The sequence below is a fragment of the Pristis pectinata genome, chromosome 34, assembly GCF_009764475.1.
Source record: "Pristis pectinata isolate sPriPec2 chromosome 34, sPriPec2.1.pri, whole genome shotgun sequence".
Classification (NCBI taxonomy): Eukaryota; Metazoa; Chordata; class Chondrichthyes; order Rhinopristiformes; family Pristidae; genus Pristis; species Pristis pectinata.
This window is the reverse complement of record NC_067438.1, coordinates 2,347,320-2,358,534: the sequence shown is the minus strand read 5'-3', so window position 1 is coordinate 2,358,534 and position 11,215 is coordinate 2,347,320.

Here is an 11,215-nt window from a genome sequence, read left to right as displayed (position 1 = left end):
TTTGCCGGAAACATTCAACAGGTCAGGCAGCACCTGCAGAGAGAGAAACAGAAATAAGCTTTCTGCTTGATGACTTTCATAAGGACTGGTAAAAGTTCAGAGCAAAACAACTTTAAGATGCAGAGAAGGTGGGCAAGAGGACGAGAGCCCAAAGTACGGTCTCTGGAGGCCAGGAGAAGCTGGCTGACAATGGGCACCTGAGTTGACAGTGAGAGGCTGGTAAAAGTTAGTGAATAACAAAAGGTAGGTTTACAAGCAGTAGTGATCTGGGGAAACAATTAAATGTAATGGGTGCCTGGAATGTGCTGTTGTGGGTGGTGGTGGAGTCAGCTACAATAGAGGTGTTTAAGAGGCTCTTGGATAGGCACATGAATATGCAGAGAATGAGGGATATGAACCATGTGCAAGCAGAAAGGATTAGTTTAATTAGATGCCATTAGCTTAATTAGTTCAGTACAACATTGCGGGCTGAATGGCCTGTTCCTGTGCTGTACTGTTCTATGTCGATGTTCTATAAAATAAATTGGTTTATTATTGTCACATGTACTGAGGTACAATAAAAAACTTTGTTTTGCATGCCATCCATACAGATCATTACATCACATCAGTACATTGAGGTAGTACAACGGAAAACAATCACAGAATGCAGAATAAAGTGTTGCAGTTTCAGAGAGAGCCAGACAACAAAGTGCAAGGCACTGACGAGGTAGATTGAGGTCAAGAGTCCATCTTATTGTACTAGGGAACCATTCAATAGTCTTATAACAGCGGGATAGAATCCGTCCTTGAGCCTGGTGGTACGTGCTTTCAGGCTTTTGTATCTTCTGCCCGATGGGATGATGAGGGAGAAAGAACATCTGGGGTAGGTGGGGTCTTTGATTTTGCTGGCTGCTTTACCGAGGCAGTGAGAAGTGTAGACAGTCCATGAAGCAGAGGTCTGACTTAAGAATTTTTTTACATCAATAACTTGCATTGCTGTAAATGTCACCAAGTATTGGCCCACTCCAGTGATGTTCCTTGGAACAGTGTACTCCATTAAAGTCTCTATATAAATGAAAGTCACTGTTATTGAGAAGGCCTTGGCAAAAGCTGAGACAGATGACTGGTTGTATGGTGCTATGCAGTGCTATGCCATTATTTTACCGGAAGGGTTTTGTTTCCGCATTAAATACAAGGTTAGACATCCTTGCTTCAGCTTCATTTGTGACTGAAACAGATGCTCTCACACTAATGATTCCATTCTTCTCTGCTTCATTTGCTTGATCATAGGCTCCAGCACTTAACCACCACACGTGTCAATCTAATGCATCTTTAATTCACAGGATCGCGCTTTCAAAGGCTGCAATAATATCAGCTCTTCCCCCAACCTCCTTGTGCTGCCATCAGCTGTGACGTGGACCTGGCAGTGTTCCACCCATATCTGGCCTCCTTTCCTCCAGCACTTCCCAGCCTGTTGCACCTGGTCTCGAAGCCTGACGCTTACTCACCACGTCTGGCTCTCAGCGACCATCCCTCTGTGAAAATGGAGCACATCCTGTCTTCCAACTGCCAGCACATTCTGGAGAAAAGGGACTGGAAGATGGTGTCGTTGGGACTGCAATAGGCTCCAGCACTTCCATTTATGTGGCAGTTTGCTCCCTAAGTCCAAATGTTCTTGACAGAAACGACATTGCCTAAGATTTTATGCTGAGATACGTATTAGGGCAGCTGACCTATTTGGTCAGAGATGGAGTTTAGGGACTGCCTTAAGGGAGGAAAGAGCAAGGGGATGAGGGAGGGGACCCTGGTGTTTGGGCCCAGACAGTGTAAGATGCAGTCACATACTATCTATAAATAAAGGAACATAACAGTTACACAATTAATTGCTGCACTGTTTGCTGTCACATTGTAAAATACTGCAGCATACAGTCACAGAGGTTGCAGTTACGTGACTTTCACAAGCTGCAGTGCTACAGTGTGCAGTTAAATAGTTATGATCAGAGTGCAGTCAACACGTGCACACACACTGCAGAGTGACAAGGCACATTGTCACAGACTGGAATTCTTGGAATTGGTTTATTATTGTCACTTGTACTGAGGTACAGTAAAAACTTGTCATGCATACTGTTCATACAGATCAATTCATTACACAGTGCATTGAGGTAGTACCAGATAAAACAATAACAGAATGTAGAATAAAGTGTAATGACTACAGGGAAAGTGCAGTGCAGGTAGACAATAAGGTGCAAGGTCTTAATGAGGTAGATTTTGAGGTCAAGTGTCCATTTTATCATACTAGGGAACCGTTCAATAGTCTTATAACAGTGGGATAGAAGCTGTCCATGAGCCTGGTGGTACGTGCTTTCAGGCTTTTGTATCTTCTGCCTGATTTTGGGGGGGGGGGGAGGGGGAGGAGAGAGAATGTCTGGGGTGGGGGGGGGGGTCTTTGATTATGTTGGCTGCTTTACTGAGGCAGCGAGGAGTGTAGACAAGAGTTCATGGAGGGGAGGCTGGTTTCTGTGATGTCCTGAGCTGTGTCCACAACTCTCTGCAGTTTCTTGCAGTCATGGGCAGAGCAGTTGCCACACCAGGCCATGATGCATCCAGATAGGATGTGTTCTCTGGTGCGTGCAATGATCGGTACGGACAGGGTCAGCCCAAGGGTGTGTTGCTGTGCTGTATGACTCTATGACTTTACCAATGTATGGCTGTGATTATATTTGACAATGATTAACACCACCCAGTCCGTCACAGGCTCATCACTTCTTTCCATCCCGTCTCTTCACCGTGCGTTACTTCAGGAAGGCTGATGGCATCGTCAAGGATGCCTGCCACCCTGGTCGTTCCCTTTCTCTCTTCCACCTTCTGGGAGAAGATACAGGAGCTCGAAAGCCCGGACATCCAGACTCAGGAACAGTTTCTTCCCCACTGCTGTCAGACCTCTGAACCAGTCACCTCTCTCACATCCCCTTCCTGGTGGTGCTGCCACGTTCTTGTGCTCTGAACTCTACCTCTCCTGGTTCTTCCACTGTTGTCACTTCAGCATTTTTTTTGCACTACTTCAGATTGCACTAATGTACTTTGCCCCATTCTGCTGTTTTGCACTGGTCACTCTATTGCTGTATTTATTATTACCCTGTGTACTGTTTACTCTCTGAGCTTCATGTGAACAAGGAATTTCATTGCACTCTGGTGGATATGACAATAACCTAATCTGAATCTGATCTAAATGACCAGAAATGGAGGAACACAGAGATCTCAAAGGGAAGTGGGCGGAGAGAAAGTTGCAGGGACAGGGAGGGTGGGACCAATGGATGGAACTGAGAACGAGGTGATGCTGAAGCAGAATCACAAGAGTGAGAGGGGAATGGGACCTGGGGCGAGTCCAATCTGTGGTTTACGTAGAACATTGCAGCACAGTACAGGCTGTTTGGTCCATGATGTTGTGCTGACATCTTATCCTGCTCTAAGATCTATCTAACCCTTCCCTCCCACATAGCCCTCCATTTCTCTATCATTCATGTGCCTATCTAAGAGTCTTTTAAATGTCCCTAATGTATCTGCCCCCACCACCTCTGCTGGAAGTACGTTCCACACACCTACCACTCTCTTTGTAAAAAAAAACCTACCTCTGACATTCCCCCTATACCTTCTTAAAATTATGCCCCCTCACATGAGCCATTTTTGCTCTGGGGAAAAGTCTCTGACTGTCCACTTGATCTATGCCACGTATCATCTTGTACACCTCTATCAAGTCACCTCTCATCCTCCTTCTCTCCAAAGAGAAAAGCCCCAGCTTGCTCAACCTGTCCTCATAAGACATGCTCTCCAATCCATCGAAACAATCCATCCATCCATTGATCACCGGTATCAAATGTTGCTCTGGTTAATGCTCCTGTGAGCCAAAGGTGCTATGTATAAAGTTGCTTTTGTTTCATAGAGTCAGAGTCATACAGCACAAAAACAGGCCCCCATGATAGATGGATGGATTGGTTAGATGGATTGGAGAGCATGTCTTATGAGGATAGGTTGAACGAGCTGGGGCTTTTCTCTTTGGAGAGGAGGGTGAGAGGTGACTTGATAGAGGTATACAGTCAATGTAAAGGCTGTGTGGGGAAGGACCACAGTCTAGGGTCCTTCCACTGCCACACATGGAGGGGCTGGGTTGGTGGAGAAGCTCCTCAAGCAATGAAAGGGTGGATCACCCCAGGGGGCCACATGAGTGGCAAAGGTGCTATGGTTTTTTCTTTTTAAAAGTTTGTGCTACTGAATGTAACGACCATGAATGTAAAGGTTTTGTACTGTTTCTTCTTTTGTCTATTTTTTTACCATGAATAAAGTTTACTTTTTAAATAAATAAAACCTGAAGTTTGTATCACCCTAGAGGGCCACATGAGTGGCAATGGTGCCGTGAACACATAAATGTGCTGACGCTACTGATGCATAGAACCAATGACACTGAATGTACAGACTGAACAACACTAGGAGTACAAAGAGCTTGGCACTGAGTTTTTTTCTTTGGTACATATATATATTTTTATTATGAATAAAGTTTATTTCTGAAATGAAAGAATCCCCTTAGAGACCAAAAATGTATCTTTTAAACATACTGAGCATTTGCAGTGCACAAAGGTAGAGAATTCCAAAGACTTATACCCTTCAGAGTATAAATCCTCATCTCACTACCAAATGTCCAACCCTTTACCCTCAGGCTCCAACCACTAGATTGTGACTCTCCAGACTAACCAAGCAGCCTCTCTCCCACACTCTCCAAAAACATTGTACGTTTAGGCTGGCACGGTGGTGCCACTGCCTCACAGTTCCAATGTCCCGGGTTCATTCCTGACCTCTGCACTGTCAGTGTGGAGGTTACACGTTCTCCCTGTGACCATATGAGCTTCCCCCAGGTGCTCCAGTTTCCTCCCACATCCCAAAAGTGTGAAGGTTGGTAGGTTAATTGGCTGCTGTAGATTGCCCCCCAATGGGTAGGTGAGGGGTAGAACTGAGAGGGGTGGAATTGATGGGAATGTTTATTGATGGGAACGAGTAGATTACAAAGAAATTTAGTGGGGTTCCGGGATTGCTCTGTGAGTTGGTATGGCTGAAATGGACTCTTTCTATGTCATAAGGAGAAATGGTTGGATGGTTTCATGATGACAGTTCTTTGATATAAGGACTGAAAGGGGGAAAGTTTAAAGGAGATATGTGGGGGGGGGGTGTTTTTACACAGAGAGTGGTGGGTGCCTGGAATGGGCTCCCAGAGTTAGCAGTGGAAGCAGACTGATAGTTGTGTTTAAGAGTGAATAAGCAGGGAATGGAAGGAAATGGATCATGTGCAGGCAGAAGGGACTTAGTTTAATTCTGCATCGTGTTCGGCACAGACATGGTGGGCCGAAGGGCCTGTTCCTGTGCTGTACTGTTCTGTGTTCTAATAATCTGGACAAGGTTGTGCTTGTCTTTGTGTCTGGGCAGTTAATTTTGGATATTTTTCTTCTTTTTGTTAAAGTAGGCTTTATGATGCATGTGCCATTTACAATATTGATTGTGAACGATCATGCTGTTTTTAGGTTGCTCCTCATTAAGGGTTGTGACATGTGACTCCCGCTCAGTGTTGCAGCCTTATTCAGTGAGGAGTTTGTCAGAAGCTTGTCTGTCTCCATGGTAGAAAGTCAGAGTGAGGAAATGCTGCCCTGATACTGGAAGTATTGTATTTTATTTATAAAGAACCATTGTTGGTTTAAATCACTATGTTCCAGCATCTTAGAGAGAGAGAGAGAGTGAGAAAGATTATAAACCTGCTTTAGGGTCGGCTATTCATGGGGAGGTTGGAGTGTTGTCTGCCCTGCTGAGTACTGCAGTAAATTCTTTTTCATCTGCAGAATATTTTTTCCTTTGTGAGCACTTTCCTTCTAAGGAAACAGTTGAAATTCACAGTAGTCGGCCGTTTCAAAGCTGCGTTGTCTGCCACAGTACCTGAAGTCATCCATTCCTCTGTCTACCCCTCCCCCAACTCCGTCCCTCCCTCAGGTGAAGAACTTGCATTATTCAAGCTTCACTACAGTTTACTAGCAATAACCCCAAGAGGTCTCAGTGTGCTTTCAGCAATGAAACCAGCTCTGGCGGCTGAGAATCTTGTTCAGAATAGGAATCTGAAAACTTGAGGGAAAGTAAATATGTGCCAGGGTAAAACTACAATAACAACATTCCAAAGACATTTGGATAGGTATATGGATAGGGGGATATGGGCTAAACACGAGCAAATGGGACGAGATTGATGGCACCTTGGTCGGCATGGATGAGTTGGGCCGAAGGGCCTGTCTCCGTGCTGCATGACTCTATGACTCTATAAGTAAACAAAAGAATTAGTTAGCACTGAAGGACAGTCTTCAACCTGAAGCATGAACTATGTTCCTCTATGCACAAGTGTTTCTGAGTTTTTGCAGCATTTTCTACTTATGTCAAATTTTCAGCACCAGCAGTTTTTTTGGTTTCCAATGGTGGGGTTAAGATTGGGCTTGCATGCAGAAGCCCAGCCAATCAGAGAAAGTCATCTGAAGGCACGGAAGGTGGGGGTGATGGACTGTGAGAGGCTGAGATAGAACATAGAACAGTACAGCACAGAACAGGCCCTTCAGTCAATGATGTCTGCTCTGAACACGACGCCAAATTAAAATAGATCTCTTCTGCCTGCACGTGATCCATATCCCTCCATTCCCTGCACATTCATCTGTGTACCTAACAGCCTCTTAAATGCCACTATCGAATCTGCTTCCACCACTCCCCCTGGCAGCCCGTCCCAATCACCTGTCATTCTCTGTGTAAAAAAACATGCCCTGCACCTCTCCTTTAAACTTTCCCCCTCTCACCTTAAATGCGTGTCCTCTAGTACTTGACATTTCTACCCTGGGAAAAAAAGGATCTTGAATGTCAACCCTATCTATGCCACTCATAATTTTATAAACTTCAATCAGGTCTCCCCTCAGCCTCCACCACTCCAGAGAAAACAACACAAGTTTGTCAAACCTCTCCTTATAGCTCATACCCTCCAATCCAGGCAGCATCCTGGAAAACCTCTCTTGTGCCCTTTCCAAAGCCTCCCCATCCTGTAATGGGGCGACCAGAATTGCATTCAATACTCCAAGTGCAGCCTAACCAAAGTTTGAGATAGTGGGTTTAATATCCATGTAAGCCAGGACAAGACCCTAAAGTACTTAAAATGCTATTTAAGTACCCTAATGAGCACAACTGTAGCACAACTAACTGGAATTCATTATGCTATTACATTATGATTTTCCCCGGAGAGTATATTTTATTTTGCCAATATGTGGGGATGTGCAGCAGAGAACTTCTAACCCTAGCCTCGGTCCTGTCTCTGATGTCACTGGATCTGAAGAGTGTAATCTGGGCACCCTGCCCAATGCCATACAACCTTTGGTTAACTTGGCATGAGAGCCGGCAATTGTTACTCAATCTACAGGAGATGTGTGGGACGGAATATGGAAGCAAGAGTTGGGGAAGGAACACAAGAGACAGAGTGTCCTCGACTTACTTGTTTTAACTCATTTTTAGGATCAGTGTATTGTTGGCAAGGTCGCCAATTATTAGTGCATCCCCAACTGCCCTTGAGATGGTGGTGGTGAGATGCCTCTTAAACCACCGCAGTCCTTCTTGTGAAGGTGCCTGCATGGTGATGCTGGGGAGGGAGCTCCAGCATTTAGACCCAGTGATGGGTAAAGGAACAGCGATATATCTCCAAGTCAAGATGGAGGGGAACACACAGCTGGTGATGTTCCATGCACCTGCAGCCTTTGTCAGTCTTGGTGGTGGAGGTCATGGGTTGGGAGGTGCTGTTTGGAATTCCTCTTGCACTTTGTGGACGGGACCTACCCGGGTAATGTTCCCACATGGTCCCGTGGACACTATTGGAACAACTTGGCCAGTAGCCCAGCTGGTCCTGGAGCGTAGATCTTTGGAATTTTGTCTTGTATCATAGTCCCTGCTGCACAGTTCTTGCCATTCATTGTCACTTGGTGTGAATCAAGTGCCTTCTTTGATGATGGGCATCTCAGGAGGAAACCGAGATCCAGTCAATACTGGCTGAACATGGGCACCTTGTCTTCTGTACTCAGAGGCTGGGCCCTGCCATCACCAAAGACAGGGATATTCTGGGAGTCTCCTCTTGTTAGCTGTGTAATTGTCCACCTCTGCATGTGATTAGATATGGAGGACTGCAGGACTTTGGTCTGTTGGCTGTGAGAGTGCTTCACCCTGTCTATTGCACTCTGTTTTTCTTCAGCTCACATGTTCTCCTTTAGACAGTTGGCTCCTCACTTTAGGTATGCCCGATGCTGCCCCCCCCCCCCCCCCCGACCTGTCCTCCTGCACTCCTCACTGAACCGGGGTTGATGACCTGGCTTGGTAGTGATGGTAGAGCGAGGGACATGGTGGGCCGCGAGATCAGAGATTGTGGCGGTGTACGGTTCTGCTGCTGGTGGCCCACAGCGCCTCATGTTTGCCCAGGTTGGACCTGCCAGATCTGTTCTGAGCCTATCCCGTTTAGTATGAATGGAGTCTCACACAATGGAAAGTGTCCTCACTGTGAGGACGGGACCTTGTCTGGTGGTCACTTCTACCAATGCTATCTGCCCCAGGTAGATTGCTGAGAACGAGGTCAAGTAGGTTAATCCCTCATACAGTCATACAGTATGGAAACAGGCCCTTTGGCCCAACTCGTCCATGCCAACCAAGTTACCTGCCTGAGCTAGTCCCATTTGACCCATATAACTCTAAACCTTTTCCAGCATGTACCTGTCCAAGTATCTTCTAAAAGGTTGTAACTGGACCCACATCTATCATTGCCTCTGGCGGTTCATTTCACCACCACCCTCTGTGTGAAAAAGTTGCTCATCAGGTCCCCTTTAAATCATTTCCCTCTCACCTTAAACCTGTGCCCTCCTGGGCCTCCCTTACCCTGGGGGAAAAGGCATTCACCTTATCTATGCCCCTCATGACTTTATAAACCTCTGTAAGTTCACCTCATAGCCTCCTATGCTTCAGGGAAAAAAAGCCCCAGCCTGTCCAGCCTCTCCTTATACCTCAAGCCCTCAGTCCTGGTAACATCCTCATGAATCTTTTCTGCACCCTTTCCAGCTTAATGCCATCCTTCCTATAGCGGGGCGACCAGAACTGCACACAATACTCCAAGTGTGGTCTCACCGATCTCTTGTATAGTTGTTACATGGTGTCCCAATTCCTGTACTCAATGCCCTGACCGATGAAGGCCAGTGTGCTAAATGCCTTCTTCACCACCCTGTCCACCTGTGTCGCCACTCTCAGGGAACTGTGTACCCTGGGTCTCTCTGTTCTACAACACTCCCCAGGGCCCTACCATTTACTGTGTAATTCCTGCCCTGGTTTAACTTACCAAAGTGCAACACTTCCCACTTTTCTGAGTTAAATTCCATCTGCCGTTCCTTGGCCCATTTTCCCAGTTGATCTCATGTTGGTTCACTCACGCCCTGTTTCAGACCCGGTCTGGCACCTCTATCCTTTAGGACTCGGCCAGATTAGTCAGTGTTGCTGCTACCAACCCACTCATGGTGATGGACATTGAAGCTCCCATCCAGAGTATATTCCGTGTCCACGCCATTCACTCTGCTTCCTCTAAGCGTTGTTCAACTTGGAGAGAACTGATTCATCAGCTGAGGGAGGATTGTAGGTGGTGATCAGGAAGAGGTTTACTTTCCATGTTTGACCTGATCCATGAGATCCCATGATAAGTGGATAGGGAGTTTCAGGATTTAGACCTAGCAGTGATGAAGGAACAGCTATATATTTCCAAGCCAGGATATTGTGTGACTTTGAAGGGAGCCAGCATTACAACAGTGACATCTTCAGCTGTGAGCAACCTTGAATTTTGAGAAGGCGCGAAAGAAGCAACCAACATGAGAGCTTTCATTTTCAATTACTGCCCTTCGGGCCGACAACCTTCCAAAGTCGCAACCACTTCCAATTCCGGCCTCCCGCACATTCCCAATTATTTACCGTTTCACGTCGGCAACAGTGCTTCCAGCTGCTAGGATTCCAAGCTTCGAAATGTTGTTCACCTCCAAACCTCTCCAACTCCCTCCTCCCCCCAACTCCTTTCCAAATGCTCCTTAAAACCCACCTCTTATCCCAAACTTTCAGTCACCGCCCCTCGCCATTATGTGGCATGGTGGCAAATCCTTGTCTGGCAATGCACCTTTAAAACCTAGGAGATATCGCTGTGTTACACATGCTGTGCAGAATGGCAAAGTGTGGGAGGTTAGCTGGCTGTAAATTTCAAGACACAACAAAGAATTGGCGATGACCCCTGGTGAAGCCCCATGGGACAGAGGAGGAATCAGATTGACAGTAAAGGACCTGGAGACACTTAGAATATGGAAGTTGATACCCAATACAAGTTTATTGTGACAGTGAGTTAATAAAAAAAGGGTTGACCCCAGTTGCAGGAGAGTGTAAGCTAACCAGATCAATATTTTATATTTGATTTGAATTTGGTTCTTTGGTGACGTGACTCATAGAATGGGAGCATTTCAACATTCCCTCACACTGCAGGAAATAACACAATGGTTAAAAAATCAGTTATCGAAAGATTTTGTAGTGCAAGGAGTAGAAATTCATACACAACAATACAATGGAGACAAAAGGTCCATTCATTTGTTGGGGTCTATCATCTCCGAGGCACAGCCTCACAACGAAGGGACGCCCGCTGAATTTCTTCAGCCAGTGGGTGGTGAACCTGTGGAATTCATTGCTCCAGAGGGTGGTGGAGGCCAAGTCAGTGGGGGTATTTAGGGCAGAGATTGATAGGTTCTTGACTGGTAAGGGGCGGTGAAGAGTTACAGGGAGGAGGCAGAAGAATGGGGTTGAAAAACAAATCAGCCACGATTAAATGGCGGAGCAGACTCGATGGGCTGAATGGCCTAATTCTGCTCCTATATCTTGTGGTCTTTCAGTCCACAGTGTGGGGTAGAAATTTGGGTTCAACAGTGGCACCGAGGGGGCACTATCACTCTGTGGATTAGGTGGCTGAATTGACACACAGTGAAGCTGGCCCATCTGCCACATCACCTGAGATGGATTTCCAGCTCAGAACACTTCACAAGTGAGTTGCATAAGCAGCTTCAAACACAATGATTCCAGACTGACATGAACTAAGCTGTCATTACGGGGCAGCTCATTCGTGATTCAC